Source organism: Cetorhinus maximus, chromosome 16, assembly GCF_964194155.1.
Source record: "Cetorhinus maximus chromosome 16, sCetMax3.hap1.1, whole genome shotgun sequence".
NCBI classification, from domain to species: Eukaryota; Metazoa; Chordata; class Chondrichthyes; order Lamniformes; family Cetorhinidae; genus Cetorhinus; species Cetorhinus maximus.
Window position 1 is genome coordinate 46,741,748 of NC_135894.1, and position 19,588 is coordinate 46,761,335.

Consider the following 19,588-nt stretch of genomic DNA (forward strand, 5'->3'; position numbering starts at 1 on the left):
GTCTCTCTTGCTGCAATTTTGCACGAACTCTTTCTCCTCCCCTCAGGGCCGTAAGTTCTCCTAGTCTTCACTTTCCCCCTCAGCAGCCACTGCCATTTACAACTTCTCTGATACATCTTTTACTTCTCTCATTACTGCCTGGTTTTGTCACACCATTAAACTTCTGTCATTTAATCATCTCTTGTTCTCCATCTCATCATAGACTTCATTTATTTTCCTCCCACCTTTCTTCCCTGCCTTTGTCCCTCCCTTCTAAGCTATTCATCTGTAAACTTCATTGATCTGAAACGTTAACTCAACCTTCCTCTCCCTGCAGATGCTCCCCGACCAGCCTGTTTCCACCATTTTCTGTTGTTTTACCAAGATTTATTCATTTGAATGTATAATTCATTAATTTAGAAATTATAATTAAATGTTTTAAATAATGTTATAACAGACCTGGTTAACTTAAATAATGGACAGACCGAGAGGAATTCTCATGGTAGCCGTAGTTTGTTCGTGCAATGCCATCGGTTTGTCATAAAAATGTTAAAGTGACCGATTAGAATTGTTTTTGGCATAATGTGATTGCGTCACTCATAAAAATGTTATCGACAAGGAGTGACATTATATTTGCAATATAGTGACAATGAATGAATCAGAAAACTTCTACATGAAACATCAGACACAGAGGATATAAAAATATTCCATACTTTCAACACTTTATAAGGCAAATCATTTTAAAATGTTTTCCATTATAATTATTCTATTCAATTACAAAAAATGTTTTATACAAGCCGGACACCATCCGGGAGAAAGCAGCCTGCTTCATTAACAACCCATCCACCACTGGCAGTAGTGTGCCACACCGACAAGGTACACTGCAATCAACTCGCCAAGGCTCTTTTGACAGCACCTTGCAAACCAGCGACATCTGCCACCCAGAAGAAGAGGGCAGCAGGTACGTGGGAATAACACCACTTGCAAGCTCCCTCCAAGTCACAAATCATCCTGACTTGGAAGTATAAATTTTTAAAATTAATTTTCAGGATGTGGGCATCACTGGCTAGGCCTAGCATTTATTGCCTATCCCTAATTGCCCTTGAGAAGGTGGTGGTAAGCTGAAAATACAGGGTGCTTGTGGTTTTCCACAGTTATACGTAATTACACAAGATTGTCTTTTTACTAACAGCTACCTATTAGTTGGAAGGCTGTGGATAGTGGGAAAGCTGCAGGTAGATTCAGAAGTTGAGATGACAGGTGTCTGCAGTGGGTGGTATGTCAAGTCTGGCACTAAGGTTGGGGGGGTGCTGGTCCGGTATTGGGGTGTGGGTATAGGGGGAAGTGCAGAAAAATCTTGAACCGCTGCAGTCCATGTGGTGTAGGTACATCCACAGTACTGTTTAGGAGGGGTTCCAGGATTTTGACCCAGTGAAGAAACGGCAATATGTTTCCAAGTCAGGGTGGTGAGTGGCTTGAAGCAGAACTGCCTGGTGGTGATGTTCCTAAGTGTCTGCTCCCTTTGTCCTTCTAGATGGTAGCAGTCGTGGGTTTGGAAGGTGCTGTCTAAGGAGCCTCAGTGAGTTCCTACAGTGCATCTTGTAGATGCTACACACTGCTGCTATTGTGCGTCAGTGGTGGAGGGAGTGAATGTTTGTGGATGGGGTGCCAATTAAGAGGGCTGCTTTGTCCTGAATGGTGTCAAGCTTCTCGAGTGTTGTTGGAGCTGCACTCATCCAGGCAAGTGGAGAGTATTCCATCACACTCCTGACTTGTGCCTTGTAGATGGTGGACAGGCTTTGGGGTGTCAGGTGGTGAGTTATTGCAGCAGGATTTCTAGCCTCCTACCTGCTCTTGTAGCCACAGTATTTATATGGCTAGTCCAGTTCAGTTCATGGTCAACAGTAACCCCAGGATGTTGATAGTGTGGAAATCAGCGATGGTAATGCCACTGAATGTCAAGGGGCGATGGTCAGATTCTCTCTTATTGGAGGTGGTCATTGCCTGGCGCTTGTGTGGGGCAAATGTTCCTTGCCACTTATAAGCTCAAACCTGGATATTGTCCAGGTCTTGCTGCATTTGGACATGGACTGCTTCAGTATCTGAGGAGTTGCGAATGGTGCTGAACATTGCAAACATCACCACTTCTGACCTTATGATGGAAGGAAGGTCATTGATGAAGCAGCTGAAGATGGTTGGGCCTATGACACTACCCTGAGGAACTCCTGCAGTGATGCCCTGGAACGGAGATCACTGACCTCCAACAACCTCAACCATCTTGCTTTGGGCTAGATTTGACTCCAACCAGTGGAGAGTTTTCCCCAATATTCCCATTGACTCCAGTTTTGTTAGGGCTCCTTGATGCCTCATTCGGTCAAATGCTACCTTGATGTCAAGGACAGTCATTCCCACCTGTACCTATACCTTACGGACTACAGAGGTTCAAGGAGGTGGTTCATGAACAGCTTCTAAAAGGCAATTAGGAATGGGCAACAAATGCTGACATTGCCAGCAACATCGCATAAACAAATAAAAAAAACACAATAGTCACCTTTTTGGTCCCTCCTTTCTTTGATCTTCTTTTACTATTTATTTGTTCATAAAAGACTTTGGATTCCTTTCCTTTTTATTTTAGCTGCTAATCTATTCTTTGCTTTTTCTTGCTCCCCTTACTTCTCGTTTAAGATCTCCTCTGTACTTTCTATATTCAGTTTGGTTCTCTGTTGTATTATGGGCGTTACAATTGTTCTTAATCTCCTTTTTTGTCTCATTTTAATCTCTATTGCTGGAGGCATCCAGGGATCTCTAGCTTTGAATGCCATTTTTTTCTCCCTCACGGGAACTCTGTACCCAAACCATCACCTCCTTGAAGGCCTTCCAAACACTGTTTTGCCTACCAATATCTGATTCCAATGCACCTGCGGCAGATCACTTTTCAACTCACGGAAATTATCCCTCCTCTAGTTAAATATTTTTATGTTCGATTGTACCTTGGTCCTTGTTCATAACTATTCTAAACTTGATGATATCACAATCACTGTCCCCCAGTGCACTCCCACTGAAACATGCTCCATTTCATTCCCCAGAACGAGATCTAACACTGCTCCTCCCTCATTTGGTTAGAAATCAAGAAAGCTTTTGCGTGCACATTTTAGGAATTACTAAATTTCTGACACAAGGTCGTAGACCCGGAACATTAACTCTGTTTCTCTCTCCACAGATGCTGTCAGATTTGCCATGAGGATAATTAAAATCTTCCATTATCACTCTTGCTGTAGTTTCTGAAACCTTTTGCAATTTGCCTTCAAACTTGCTCATCTATCACCTTCCCATTATTTTGAGTTCTATAGCATACACACTGCAGTGTCACACTTTAACCAAATAGTCTCTGTCTGTGACTTCTTAGCTGCATTTTTCCAATCCTCCCCTTCTTTGAGCCAGGCCTCTTATTGCCACTATATCTACGCCTGTGTGGTGACTTGTGCCTGCAGCTCACCAACCTTATTTACTGCGCTCAGCACATCTATGAATATTCACTCCAAATTCATTTCAGACTACCTCTGATTTGCTCCCTGTCTGATTCCACATATTTCTGAACAATTCTTGACTCTAGTGCTACTGTATTTTCCTCTCCCAGCCCTCTGTGCACCTTGTTTCTCCTGTCTAATTCATCCTGGTGCCTAGCCCCCGCCAAACTAATTTAAACCCTTCTCCAAAGGAGTGCCTTCTCATGAGGACATTGGTCCCAGCTCTGTTGACGTGCAGCCTGTTCACTTTGAACAGGTTCTGCCCTGGAACTGGTTCTTATGCCCCAGGAATCTGAAGCCTTTCCTCCTGCACCATTTGTCAAAGCACAGATAACCTGTTTTATCCTACCATTCGTATGCTGGTTTGTGCATGACACAGAGTAATCCAGCCTTTACGGCATTTGAAATCCCACTTATTAACAACCTCCCTAGCTGCTGATGTTTGGCCTTCAGGGCCTAGAAATATACAAACATATTCAGCATGTTAATGTGGTAACTAGGGAGGTCATGTATTATAACAGACTTGGTATCAGACCTCTATATGTGGGTGAACACTTGAGAAACAATGACAAAAATAATTCAATTTCAGTTCATTAGTAAAGCCATTGGTAATGAGAATCTATAGTTAATTCAAGGTTTTATAAAGAATTAGTTTTACTAAAATGGCGTAAAACTTAATCGCGTCAATTGGTTAACTCAACTTCGTGGAGATGTTGCTGATTTTGAAAATAAACAAGGAAACCATGCATGTTCCTAAAGTTAAAAGGACACAGAGCTAGACTAAGTCAAGGTGACTAACCAATCATTTCCAAATGAATGGGACAGGTTGATGGATCAGCTAGTCTTTTCCGGTTGGGCATTTTTGTACACTTGAACCCCTTCTCTCTACTACCTCTATCTCCATTTCCCTTCTTTAATTCCCTCACACCTGTACTTTTGACTAGTCTCTCTTTTCATTCCCCAAAACGTTTTTCAGAAAACAAATGGCGGAATTTGTAGAAACTGGCTGCAGATTGCATAACTGTCAGGTGATATACTCTCACTATAATGTACCAAGTATTGTGCAAAACAGTGTGACACCGTTAATAGTGACAACACTTACCCCAGCATCACCTGCAGGAGGAACATATATTACAGGTACTTATAATGGCTTTCAATGAAACATGTACCAATTATGCTGACTTGCGTATATAAAATAAATTACCTTGAAACTTTGCAATATAGCCCCTGTATTGCACACTCTGGTTACTGGGTCCACAAAACTTTCTCATGCTTTCCACAAATATTTTCCAGCTGCCATTTTATTTCTCAGTAACCTAAAATAAAAATTGAAATGAAATTTTAAAAAAAGATACATTTCTCAATTGCATAATTAAATATATTCAGTTAATTGTCTTTGTGCATTTTACTACCCTCATTTAGGCCTCTTCTTGTCTCAAAAAGGTTGAACTTTGAATGAATATTTTTATCCTCCAACAATTAAGATACAGCAATTATATATCTATCCATTTTGAGCCTGTGCAGTTTGCAGGACTTTCCAGAATGCAATCTGTGCATCATCAGGACAGGAAAGTAGAAGGTATGTTCCCTCATCCTATGACAATTTGAGAACTACTTTTTTTCCCCAGAAGACTTTGAAATAGATTCAAATTTCCAAGCTTTCATTCAGGCAATTGATGTTTTTATATAAATATACAAATTTATGTTATCGAAATATTATATAAGTGCACTGTTGATGGACAGTGACAGTACTCCAGCTCACAAATTTCTGTCCTTTAATTTTAACAAGTAGAAATTTTATGTTCATTTGTTTGAAGACAAGAACAAAAAATGAACCAGCTGATGATGGGGTAAACAATGACGCAACTGACAGGAAAATAAGAACAAGAGTCGATCCATTCCGCCCCTTGAGCCTGTTCTGCCATTCAATGAGATCTTGGCTAATCCATACTCTAATTCCATCCACTTGCCTTGGCTCCACATCCCTTAATTGGCAAGCCAAATCTATTGATCTCAGGTTTAAAATTTTTAACCAAACTAAATATACTGCTTTTTTGTGGCAGACAGCTCCACACTTCTGCCACTTTTGGTGTGAGGAACTGTTTCTTAACTTCGCACAAAAGATTAATACACAAGATAAGATCACACAGAGTTTGGAGTAATATATTAGCTTGGATAGAGGATTGGCTAACCAACAGAAAGCAGAGAGTTGGGATAAATGGGTCTTTTTCTGGATGGCAAGCTGTAACTAGTGGGGTGCCACAGGGTTCGGTCCTTGGGCCCCAAATATTTACAATCTATATTAATGACTTGGATTCAGGGATAGAAGGTATTATAGCTAAATTTGCAGATGACACCAAAATAGGTGAGAAAGTAAGTTACAATGAAGAAATAAGAAATTTACAAATGGATATGGACAAGTTAGGTGAATGGGCCAAAGTTTGGCAGATGGAGTTTAACGTGGATAAGTGTGAGGTTATCCATTTTGGTTGGAAGAATAAAAGGCGACTTATTATTTAAATGGAGAGAAACTTCAGAATGCTTCAGTACAGAGGGATCTGGGTGTCCTCCTGCATGAATCGCTGAAAGCTAGTATAACAGTACAACAGGTAATAAGGAAGGCAAATGGAATTTTGGCAATTATTGCTAAAGGGATAGAGTATAAAAATAGGGAAGTGTTGCTGCTAATGTATAAGGCATTGGTGAGACCGCACCTGGAGTACTGTACACAGTTTTGGTCCCCTTACTTGAGGAAGGATGTAGTTGCACTGGAGGCGGTTCAGAGGAAGTTCACTAGATTGATTTCAGACATGCGGGGCTTGTCTTAAGAGGAGAGATTGAGCAGTTTCGGCCTATACTCGCTAGAGTTTAGAAGGATGAGAGGAGATCTAATTGAGGTTTATACGATGCTAAGGGGGATAGACAAAATAGACGTGGAGCAGATGTTTCCCCTTCTGGGGCATTCTAGAATGAGAGGCCATAATTTTAGGCTAAGGGGTGGTAGACTTAAATCAGAGATGAGGAAGAATTACTTTTCTCAAAGGGTCGTGAATCTGTGGAATTCACTACCTCAGAGTGCAGCTGATGCCGGGAAGCTGAACAAATTTAAGGAGGAGATAGACAGATTTTTAATTAGTAATGGGTTGAAAGGTTATGGGGAGAGGGCAGGAAATTGGAGTTGAGGCCGAAATGAGATCAGCCATGACTGTAATGAATAGCAGCGCAGACTTGAGGAGCTGAATTGCCTACTCCTGCTCCTAATTCTTATGTTCTCTCCTGTGTGGCTTGGCTCTGATTTTAAGATTATGTCGTCTAATCCTAAAGTTCCTCCAACAGTGGAAAAATGTTTCTCTCTATCTATCCCATTTATTCCTTTCACAATCCTAAAAACCTCATTAAAGCACCCTTTAACTTTCAGAGAATACAAGACTAGTAGATGTAATTTCTTCTCATACTCTAATCCTTGGGTCTCTGGTACCATACTGGTAAATCCGTGTTGCACTCCTTCCAAGGTCAATGTATGTTTTCTAAGGTGTGCTGTCCAATTGCTCAAAAAAAGCTAATGGCAGTTTGGGTCCTATTCTACTAGGATCCCCTCCTTCAAAAGGATGTTCTATTCTGGTGCATCCAATAACAAACCTCAGGAGCTCCCAATGCTTCCAAATTCCTTCCTAAACACTGCTGGACCTCTGAATCAACCCCTCTCAGACTTCCCACCATGCACACTGCTGGACCTCTGAATCAACCCCTCTCAGACTTCCCACCATGCACACTGCTGGATCTCTGAATCAACCCCTCTCAGACTTCCCACCATGCACACTGCTGGACCTCTGAATCAACCCCTCTCAGACTTCCCACCATGCGCACTGCTAGATCCTGCGACAGCACCTACCCCCCATTTTTGAGAAACAGCATTCCCAGTTCTGCCAAATCACCTAACTACTCCAATTATTCCCAGAGTTCAAGAGCTTTCTCTCCAATGCCTCAAAATCAGGATCCTTCTCCCAGCAGTTACAGATCCGAAAACCTGACAGACTATTTTAGACTTCCCTTCTAGTGCTTTTAAAACTTATGGCTCAGTGTGAGCGATACCACAGGATACTTAACTAGTGACAGTTATTGTATGACACACAGTGTGATGCTTTAATAATGAAAATACCTGTCATAGTACCACCTATAGTAGCAATAAATACTGCGGGTACTTATAATACATTTTCAATGGAACCCGAGTCCCAAGTATTGAATTTAATGCAATATTAGTTGATTTCCAGTGACATTGCTTCCGCTGCTTCTTCTCTCTTTCTCTTCAGCTTCTCTCCCCATATCTCTCTTTATTTGGGTAGAAAGCAACGGGTGGCATGGGATGTTGTGGCAGGAAAAGGCCTATTTCAGAAAGCCAGCTGTTGAAGGATTGAACTGGAGCCAACTTGACACACTTTCATATTTATTTACAGAATTACACATTACAGAAATGTAGCTTTTGACCGAGCAGCCACAGCTTTAATCTGTGTCTATTGATATAGGCTTAAGTGAAACCCCAATTGATGCCCACTACCTGCAAACAATTAAATGCACTTAATATACAATACACATTCACCTTCAGGTAAAGATTTTATCAAAGAAACACCTGTCCCATGTACCAGCTTTCAATATTGACACAAATCGTGTGATCAGCAGCGATTGAACAGGCTAAGCCATTCATTACACTCCCATTTGCTCATAGACTCTTTCTGGGCTGTTGTGCTGGAACTTGCAGTGACTCAGAATCAAAAACAGTGTATCGCCAACAGCAGGCAACCTGATTCCTGCGAAAACAGGCAACCAACAGCGCATCTCTGTCTCCTGAACCAATCAGGTTGAAGAAACCTGAGGCATGCATAGTGTACAACCATGAAGTGTCAATTAGAATATTTAATTCACGTACTGAAAGCAAAAGCAGAGAGAAAAAGTTGGGATTGAGAGAGATAGGAGTCAGAAAGAAAAAGTTCAGTTTTCCTAGTTTAAAAAAAAATCTCCTAAAATAATTAGCATCCAAATAGATGAGGCTCCACATTTGTAAAAGTTAACTTTCAGTGCCGGAGAGGTTGCTTGGTAGTATTCAATACTTTTTACACTGTTAAAATAAATTACCTACATTGACAAGACAAATTTTTCTGTTGATTTTAATGGGTACCTAGCGTATAAGTACTGCACTCCATGTCCTCATACTGTGTTTCAATGTTGAATCTCTGGGTGAGGTAGTGGTATAAGCGCACCTTCTGGAGGAGTTGGAAAATTCTACAGCAACTGTCTGATTGTTTTTTAATTCTTTCATGGGATGTGGATGTCACTGGCTAGACCAGCATTTGTTGCCCATCCCTAATAGCCTTTGAGAAGCTGGTGGTGAGCTGTCTTCTTGAACCGCTGCAGCCCATGTAGTATTTCCAAATGTAACTGTGCATGTGCGGCCACTGGAAGTTACAGCCCAATTTGCTACTTTGTGCTGATAATGTCACCGTTATTCTTTCTGCAAAATATGGGCCATTATATAATTATATAAAAACATACATTGATTTCCTGTGGCATAGTACATAGTTAAGAACAAGCATAGTAATGTGGCCTTCAGCTGAAGTGAGGCTATAGGATGAGAGATAATCAAACAAGTATACAGAGGTATAATTCAGTCCCCATTTTAACTTTAATTTAATATTTTCATTGTAAATTCTTATGTCCACATTGGAAATGAAAATTGCCCACATAAACTTGACATGCTCTAATTACACATTCCCACCAATGGTGATGCTGCAGTGCCTCTTGATCAGTGATGACCAATTGGGATATTGGAAAATTTTTATTGGACTCATAAAAAATGCTTATAGATTCACTGCGATTTATTTCTTCAAAATAGTATCTTGCTATGTAAAACACATTAGTAACTGTACACAGTGTGATCTAACCAAGGTTCGATATGCATTGAGCATAGTTTCTCTACTTTTCCTTATGCAAGGCATTCTCGTCTTCTGACTGATGTTGGTTGTAGCAGTTCGTTTTTTCAAATTTTCAGCAACTAATGATAATCATTATATAATATGTATGTTAATTCCTTATATTCACATTCTCTTAATTACTTTACAGCCATCCCTCGTTTAGCACACATAATATATTCCTAAAAAAAATGGTGTGCTAAATGATAAGAAGCTAAACGAAAATCACTTTCCCTTAAGAAACCATGTACTAAGGGTGGGATACATTCCTGACCCGTAAATTAAAAATCTAATGGCTGCCTTGAACTTAACTGGCTCAAAAATACTCTTATTAACTCTTAATAATAACTTACTAAATCTATTTACCTCCCGCTTGCTGACTCTCCCACTCGCTGCTTCCCTCGTTGAGTGGGCCACAGGAAAGACAAGCGGCCCAAGGGTCATATGATGAATACCGCTGCTCTAGATAGATAGAATTAACTGATGGTCAGTTATCAATATCAACAGGTATTCTGATGATGAGAGGCAATACTGCAGATGTGCGTGCAGTTGTAAACATCCAACAGAAAGTTCCAAAATGGATTGAAAATGACATTATAACAATAACTTGTATTCATATGTGTATCTAATGTAGTAAAATGTGCCAAGGCACTTCACAGGGTTGTTCTCAAACAAAATTTGACACCAAGCCACAAAGAGAGATATCAGGGCATGACCAAAAGATGATTAAATAGATTTTCTTTATTCTTTCCTGGGATGTGAACATCACTGGTAAGGCCAGCATTTGTTATCCATCCCTAATTGTCCTTGAACTGAGTGGCTTGCTAGGCCATTTCAGAGGACAGTTGAGTCAACTCCATTGCTGTGGGTCTGGAGTCACATGTAGGCCAGACCAAGCAGAGATGGCAGATTTCCTTCCCTAAAGGACATTAGTGAACCAGATGAGTTTTTACAACAGTCGATGACAGCTGTCTTGGTCACCATTACGGCCTGCTTTATATTCCAGATTTATTCATTGAATTTAAATTCCACCAGTTGCCCTGGTGGGATTTGAATCCATGTCCCCAGAGCATTAGCCTGTGCATCTGTTCAGTGAAATTACTACTACACAACCTTGTATTAACAAGCATATTAAAAGAGGAAGAGAGGTGGAGAGGTTTAGAGAGGGAATTCCAGAGCATAAGGCCTGAGCAGCTGAAGGCATGGTCACCAATTGTGAAGCAATTAAAATCAGGGATGCTTACGAGACCAGAATTGAGGGAGCACAGATATTCTGAAGGATTGTAGGGCTGGAGAAGATTACACAGAAAGGGAAGGGCCAAGGTCAAGAGGAATTTGAAAATAAGGATGAGGATTTTAACATGGAGGAATTGTTTAAGTGGCAGCCAATGTAGGTGAGTGAGTGAATGATGGGTAGGCAGGCAGCATAGTTTTGGATGACGTCAAGTTTACCAAGCTTAGAATATTTGAGGCTAGCCAGGAGTGGTTTGGTTTGGTCAAGTCTAAGCAAAAAAAGGCATGGATAAAAATTGCAGCAACAACTCTGAGATAGTGGTGAAGTTGGGCAAGGTTACAGAAAGAAAAATAGGCACTTTTAGACAGAGTAGATGGGGAGAAACCATTCCCATTGGCAGAAGGGTCTAGAGCCAGGGCACTCCGATATAAGGTGAATGGCAAAAGAACAAAGGCAACATGAGGAAAAACTTTTTTTACACAGTGAGCCGTTAGGATCTGGAATGTGCTGTCTGAGAGAGGCACATTCAATAATGGCTTTCGAAAGAAAATTTGGATAATTATCTGAAAAGCAAAGATTTGGAGGAAAAGATGGGGGACTGGGACTGGTTGAGTTGTTCTTGCTGGCATAGACACCACAGGCCAAATGACCTCCTCCTGTGCTGTACATTTTATGGTTCTATCTGGTCGGAAGCTCACCTCGGGGTCAAATGTGACACCTATATTGTGAACAGTCTGGTTTAACCTCATGCTGTACCCAAGGAGAAGAATGGAGTTGGTGTCAAGGGAATGGAGTTCGGTATGGCATTTAAAAGTTAGGATTGGGAAGGGAACTGCACTACATTTTTGTAGTGAATAAGTGTTAATACTAGAAGTTTGGTTAGGGTAATAACAGCTGAGTAGAGAGGAAGCTAACACAACTTAGGCAGCAATTCCTCAAATGTCTAGCACACGTGATTGTTATAGGTTAGAATGAAGAATTAAATGACCCCAAGACATTACGAGAGAAAAGTAATTATTTTGGCCTGGTACACAAGCTACCAGAATATTCCCCCAATCTAATGGAGCAGCAGAATACTACTGATCCAATTAAATCCCCACTACATGTTAAATCCTCTAACGTTTCTCTGAAAGGAGTTGATCCCACTAAAGAAAATACATTCACAGTGCGAATCTGGATGAAAATTATTTAAAATGATGTCCTCAAGTTACAACCAAAATTCCTAGCATACATGCCTACAGAACTTGGCTTTAAGACAGTAACAGTCTTACTTGCTAGTAGCCAAAACACTGAGTGGAGAGAAAAGTTCAGATTAATTAAGGACTTAGTACCACAGCATACCACACCATGAATTCACCCAGAGGGCAGGAGGAAGGCCACCATTTTAATACTTGTGAAAACTAAAAAGGCAACTAATATAAAGTTCAGAGAAGAGGAAGAATATACAAAATCCCTACAAAAATGTGGATTTCTCTAAATCGATCCTTTCCTCTATTTCCCCAGCTCGTCATATTATACCAGAAACACAACCTAAGTTGTTTGCTGAAGAAGGTTAACTGTGTTTTACCAAAAACAATGTGTAGTTCAAATTTTGAACTATTAATCTGTCTTCAGTGTAAGTCATCTGCTGAGAGTTGCAATTGGAAGGGCTTGTAACTGCTTTATTAAGGTGCTCATTAATGAGATAAGTCAATTCTTGTCCATATTTGCACTAAAAAAATAAATCCAGCAACGAAACTATTGGGTATGTTACCACCATTTAAAATCAGACACCCATAATTTAGGGAGGATATTTGAAATTCACTATATAATTAGACCCAGAACACAGTATTCTAGAAAAAAAGGCAAAGTCACTGGATTCAAAATTGATGGGCATAAAAGTACGCCTGAATAATCTAAGCTAAGCAATGGTACTGCACCACAACTAGGACACCTCACAGAACAATTTTCATAAATACAAGAAGCAGCAGGGTTGTTAGCCCTCCCGGATTGTACTAAAGACTCCCAGAATAGGACCTAAATATCATAGAGATTGTTTCTGGCAGTCAGGGAAATTTTGGCACTTGAAATTCCCACTGCAACAACAGCCACTCACCACCACTTGCCCCTTGATGTCACCAGCCTCCGCTGCAGGGACGTCTCCATCTGGGAGAGATCAACTTCTCACCCCACCACATAGAGCCGGGACTGGCTGGTGCAGCGGGAACGATCAGAGTCAAATTGGTGGCGGTCGAGAGTCAGGTAGCTGGAAGTTGGCAAAAGAATGGGAAACCAGGGGATAGGTGTCAGGGAGAAACTGGCAAATGGGATAGGTGTGGAGACCACCATTTTCTGAAGAGCTGAAAGCAGCGGTAGCAAAGTGATTAGAGAGAATGGTGTCGAGAAAGGAGCTGCCAATAAAGGCATAAGCGAAACTTGCAGAAGACTCTGGGTAAATAGGGAAAGGCTGTTTCCGGTGGGAAAATCCGAATCAAGGAAACAAGGATTGAGGATTTTTACTGGATCAGTGATCAAGAACAATGGTTTTGACATGCTGAAATCCAGGTACAGATTGGCTCTAATTGAGGCTCATTGTCAACTGAGCCCAAACCAGAATGCTAGGAGATGGGAGAGAGATCGGGCATATTAAGAGTGACATCAAGTGGGGAGCTTGACTGCAGCTTGAGTACAGCAGGAGGGTGCTGAGTTTAGTTTTAAACAGCGAATATCAGTGGATTATAATGTTGTTACCACCTATTACTTACTACCAGTGCCGTACATATCATCAATGGGTGATTATATTACTATCGATTCTGAGGGAAAATCTGAGTGCTAACAGTATTGCTGTTAGTTATCTGTGCAATTTTAGTGAATTATTAATTACTGATAGAATCAAATTTCCTTTCACCTTTGGTTGCCCTCTGCAAGCCCCTCTCCCATCTTTGGTTTGCCCTCCTCCCCACCTGAGTCTATTTTCTTTACCTACTCACTGTAACCTCCCTCGGTCTTGGAATCTTTTGCACAGCAGCTGCTGATGCACAACCATGAGCAAAACTACTCAACTGCAAGGAACTCAACCTTTTGTTAGATAACATGACCAGATGGCACGTCAGACCATGTGATCAAACGTCCAGTAATGCCTCCAGAGTTGAAAAACCTAAGAGCAAGCTAAGTTGGTAAATGAGGAGAGCTTGTTTTTCAAAAACAAACCAATGCCAAAATACTTATTACGCTTGGTTATAAAGACTGGCAAAATATTTTTGAGTTATGAGTAACAAAACAGCATTCAAGATCAGACATTTCTTCCCCACTGCTGCTGTGATGGGGGGTGGTGGGTGTAAGGTCTTCCTGTTTGCAATATAAACAAGGGCCATCTATTTCCTAGTCAGGACAGAGTACAGGGTTTAAAAATACTGCTAACAGAACTAATGTTGTAATGTGAAATAAAAACAGAAAATACTGTAAGTACATAATAGGTCTGTTGGCATTTGAAAAACGAAGACAGGTTAATGTTTCAAACGCAGATCCATTCAGCACTTCTTTTCTTTTTTGTTATTACCAACAGGGTAGCTACCATCTCGGTCATAAAGGATGTAATCATTCAACAAACAAAATCAGATACAAAACAATTGTTATTGTTCGATGTAACTGCCCATATGAGATCTATATTCCCAAAAAACAGTTGGACTAACAAAGAAAGTTTCAACTAGTAAAATCCATTCCTGCTGAGTCTACTGGCTTGTTCATTTCATATAAATATTAAAAAGTGGCAAGATGACCTCAAACTATCCAAATAAAAATAGACCTCATATTGCCCAGTCTTAAGTCAAACTGGTCATTGTTAATGAGTCTCTAAAACACATTTTTCAGGCACTTTTGGAACCTGGGCTAGTAATTATCATTCTGCTTTTATGGCCAATATGGATCCCTTTTTTACAATAGCAATTATGAGTTTGAACCTTAGCTTTGATATGATGTCCAGCCTTTCCAATTTTTGGGTTTCATTTATTCCTGAATTTAAATTAAAAATCTGGTTAAGATTTGTGTCAATGTGTGCCTTTATAGGTCCAAATTAAAACAGAATAATTTAAAATTGTAAAAGGTGAACTTGATTCCCAAAGGATAGGAAGGAAAATAAGTTGTGAAGAAGGCATAAGGAGTGTGCAAAGGGGCATTGATAGGTTAAGTGAGTAGGAAAACATTTGGCAGCTGGAAAATATTGTGGGAAAATGTGAACTTGTCCACTTTGGCAGGAAGAATAGAAAAGCAGTATATTATTTAAATGGAAAGAGATTGCAGAACTCTTGAGGTACAGAGGGATCTTGGTGTCCTGGTACACAAACCACAAAAGGTTAGTGTATAGGCACAGCAAGTGATTAGGAAGGCATATGCAATGCTGTCATTTATTGCAAGGGAAATGGAATATAAAAGTATGGATGTTTTGCTACAGTTGTCTAGGGTATTGGTAAGACCACATCTGGGGGATTGTGTACAGTTTTGGTCTCCATATTTAAGGAAGGATATAAATGCATTTATCTTATGAGGAAAGGTTGGGCAGGCTGGGCCTATATCCACTGGAGTTTAGAAGAATGAAGAGCAATCTTATCAAAATATATAAGGTTCTGAGGGGACTTGACAGGGTGGACGTTCCCCCTTGGGGGAGAGATTACAACTTGGGGACACAGTTTGAAAATAAGGGGTCTCCCATTTAGGACAGAGATGAGAAGAAACTTTTTTCTCTCAAAGGTTGAGTCTTTGGAACTCTCTTCCCTGGAGAGAGGTGGAGGCAGGGTCATTGAATATTTTTAAGGCAGAGGTAGAGAGATTCTTGACTAACAAGGGAATCAAAGGTTACCGAAGGTAGGCGGAATATGGAGTTGAGGCCACAGTAAGATCAGCCATGATCTTATTGATTGACGGAGGAGGCTCAAAGGGCCAAATGGCCTACTCTTGCTCCAAATTCCTATGTTGGTATGTAATTTTGCACGGAACAAAGAAAATACTTTTATGGAAATAACAACATTTCCAACTGCCTTTAAAAAGTGTTATGCTAAAACAAACAGGGATAAATTAATAGCTCCTTTGTTCAATTGTCTGTAAGCAACGCAGGCAATAGGTTCTATACAGGTTCTGTACATTGATTGAGAAAGACAATAAAGTGCTTCCTGCAGCAAACAGGAAAAGTAATTGCATTTGTCATACGAAATCTACAGTATGCTGACCTAGAGGTTGAACCTTAATTTTGAATTATGTTTTGCAAATGGAGGTAATTATCAGCGACAATTGGGTTTAACTCTAAAGGCTTTGTATTTGTATATCCTATCTAGATCCTTGACCACAACAGCTTCTTGTCACAACACACAACACTTTTACCACTTGGTTTAAATCCATAGCTTCACAATTCTATCAACTGTACATTGTCTATGTTTACACTTCACCGTGTTTCATCAGAAGCAAAGGATGGTGGTGGATGGATGTCTTTTTAGGCTGGTAGTTGTTTTGCAGTGGTGTTCCCCAAGCATTTTTCAATTTTTACAATGACCTAGGCTAGTGGGCAATGAGCAGCATTATAAAATTTGCTGATGACATGCAACTTGGAATAGATAGTGATGGGGGTAGTTATGGGCTTCAAAATGTCATAGGCAGGATGGTAAAATGGCCAGAAGCATGGCAGATAGAGTTCAAAGCAGTGTGATGGGCTGTACTTGAGAGGATTAATAGGGAAAGACAGTATACATTAAAAACATGAGGCAGAATTTTACGAGTCGGCAGGCGGGGGCGGGACCCGTACGCCAACGCGTAAAATGACAAAGTGGTGATGTCGGGGGGAGCTCCCGACATCACCACGCCCCATTTAAATTTTCAGGAAGGCGGGAGCGCAGCAAAATCAGCTGCGTGCCCACCAACCTGTCAAAGGCCAATTGAGGCCATTGACAGGGTCAATTAAGTAATTAAAGGACCTGCCCGTCCAACCTTAAGGTTGGAGGGCAGGCCAGGAGCCTTGGCAGGAACTAGAAAAAACATGAAACCTCATCCACGGGTGGCATGAGGTTTCATGTAGGCTTTAAAAAATTTAAATAAAGGTTTTGTGAAAATTATGGACATGTCCCAATTCTTGTGACATTCTCACATGAGGGGTCATGTATGGGAAATTTTATGTTTCTATTTTTGTCTTTTTCACATTTAGAGCCAATCTCCCTGAGGCAGTGCTTAGCCTCAGGGAGATGAGTGTGCTCTTTTGTGCGCATGCACGAAAGAGCACACTCTCGATTTTGGGATTCCCCCGCCCGCACGGGGAGCGCATAGCGCTTCCGTGTAGACGTCATGCTGGGCGGGCCTTAATTGGTTACTATATATACAAATCCTCAAAGGTGGCAGAACATGTTAATAAGGTGGTTAGAAACGCATATGGACTACTTGTGTCTATACGAGCATATAAACATACGAATTAGGAGCAGGAGTAGGCCACTTGGCCCCTCGAGCCTGCTCTGCCATTCAATAAGGGCATGACTGATCTGACTGTAACCTCCACTCCAAATTCCTACCTACCCCGATAACCTTTCACCCCTCTTGTTAATCAGGAATCTATCTAGCTCTGTCTTAAAAGTATTCAAAGACTCTGCTTCCAGTGCCTTTTGAAGAAGAGAGTTCCAATGACACTCAAGCTGCAGGGAAAAAATTTCTCCTCATCTCACCCTGAAATGAGCGACCCCTTATTTTTAAACCATAACCCCTTGTTCTAAATTCTCCCACAAGAGGAAACATCCTCTCCACATTCACCCTGTCAAGATCCCTCAGGATCATAAAGGTTTCAATTAAGTCACCTTTTACTCATCTAAACTCCAGTGGTTTAGTCTAACCTGTCCAACCTTTCCTCGTAAACAACCTGCCCATTCCTGGTATTAGTCTAGTAAACCTTCTCTGAACTGCTTCTAATGCATTTACATCTTTCTTTAAATAAGAAGATCAACACTGTACACAGCACTCCAGATGTGGTCTCTGCAGCATAACCGTCTACTTTTGTAATCAATTCCCCTTATTATAAATTATAACATTCTCTTAGCTTTCCTAATTACTTGCTGCAACTGCAAATTAGCTTTTTGTGATTCAAGCCCAAGGACGCCCAGATCCCTCTGCATCTCAGAGCTTTGCAATCTCTCACCATTTACATAATATGCATCTTTTTTATTCTTCCTGCCAAAATGGACAATTTCACTTCTTCCCACATTATATTCCATTTGCCAGGTTTTTGCCCACTCACTTTATCTATGTCGCTTTGTAGCCTCCTTACGCCCTCTTCACAGCTTAATTTCCTACCTATCTTTGTGTTGTCAACAAATTTAGCAACCATACCTTCAGTCGCTTCATCCAAGTCATTTATATAAATTGTAAAAAATTGAGGCCCCGGCACTGATCCCTGCACACCACTTGTTACATTCCTCCAACCAGAAAATGACCCATTTATTCCTACTCTGTGTTTCCTGTTAGCTAGCCAATATGTTACCCCCTGTACCACAAGCTTTTATTTTCTGCAAAAACCTTTGATGTGATACCCTATCAAATGGCTTCTGGAAATCTAAATACAGTACATCCACTGGTTCCCCTTTATCCACAGCACATGTGACTCCTTCATAGAACTCCAATAAATTGGTTAAACATGATTTCCCTTTCACAAAACCATGTTGACTCTGTTTGATTGCCTTGGATTTTTCTAAGTGCCCTGCTATAACATCTTTAATAACAGCTTCTAACATTTTCCCTATGACAGATGTTAAGCTAACTGGCATGTAGTTTCCTGCTTTCTGTCTCCCTCCCTTTTTGAATAAAAGAGTTACATTTGCTATTTTCCAATCTAATGGAACCTTCCCCGAATCGAGGGAGTTGTGGAAAATTAAAACCAACGCATCATCTATCTCACTAGTCACTTCTTTCAAGATGCTAGGATGAAGTCCATCAGGACCTGGGGATTCGTCAGCCTGCAACTCCAACAATTTGCTCAATACCACTTCCCTGATGATTGTAACTTTCCTGGGTTCCCCCCTCCCTTCCATTTCCTGATTTACAGCTATTTCTGGGATGTTACTTGTATCCTCTATAGTGAAGACCGATGCAAAATATCTGTTCAATTCGTCTGCCATCTCCTTATTTTTCATTATTAATTCCTTAGACTCACTTTCTACATGACCAACGCTCACTTTAAAAAAAACTCTTCTTATTTAAATATTTAAAGAAACTCTTACTGTCTTTATATTTTTAGCTAGCTTTCTCTCATACTCTAATTTTTCCCTCCTTATTAATCTTTTTGTTATTCTTTGTTTCTTTATATTCTGCCCAATTTTCTGATCTGCCACCCACCTTTGTGCAATTATACGCTTTTTCTTTAAGTTTGATACTGTCTTTAACATTTTTAGTTTACCACGGATGGTGGGTCCTCCTCTTGGAAGTTTTCTTTCTCATTGAAGTGTAACTATTCTGTGTAATCTGAACTATCCCTTTAAAAGTCTGTCATGCACCTCTATTGACCTATTCATTTACCTCATATAAAGGGAGGTATAAAATATAAAAGCAAAGAGATCATGCTAGAATTTTATAAATCACTGGTTAGACCTCAACTGGAATACTTTGGGCAATTCCGGGCCTCACACTTCAGGAAAAAAAATAAAGGCTTTAGAAAGAATTCAGAGGAGTTCTCCACAATGTTACCAGGGATGAGGGACTTCGGCTAATAGGTAATGTTGGAAAAGTTAGATCCAATCTCTTTGGAAAAGAGGTTAAGAGGTGACCTAATGGAGGTTCTCAAGATGATCAGAGGTTTCACTAGAGTAAGTACAGAAAAATAACTCCCTCTGGCCAGGGGGTCAAAAAGTTGAGGTCATCAATCCCAAATTACTGGCAAAAGATCTAAA

The 19,588-nt window shown here is 40.5% G+C and overlaps 1 protein-coding gene across 15 annotated transcripts in view; it reads right to left on the reverse strand.

Moving 5' to 3' along the window:
• zbtb20 (zinc finger and BTB domain containing 20) overlaps positions 1-19,588 on the reverse strand; it is a 332,916-nt gene that overhangs the window by 41,418 nt on the left and 271,910 nt on the right. For 11 of the 15 annotated variants that reach the window (XM_078559805.1, XM_078559807.1, XM_078559811.1 and 8 more), the window contains one exon: positions 4,711-4,822. The gene's annotated coding sequence lies outside the window, so the exon portion shown is untranslated. Of the gene's footprint in view, positions 1-4,710; positions 4,823-9,835; positions 9,932-19,588 lie in introns of all 15 variants that reach the window. The other 4 variants (XM_078559806.1, XM_078559801.1, XM_078559795.1 and 1 more) reach the window with 1 other exon arrangement.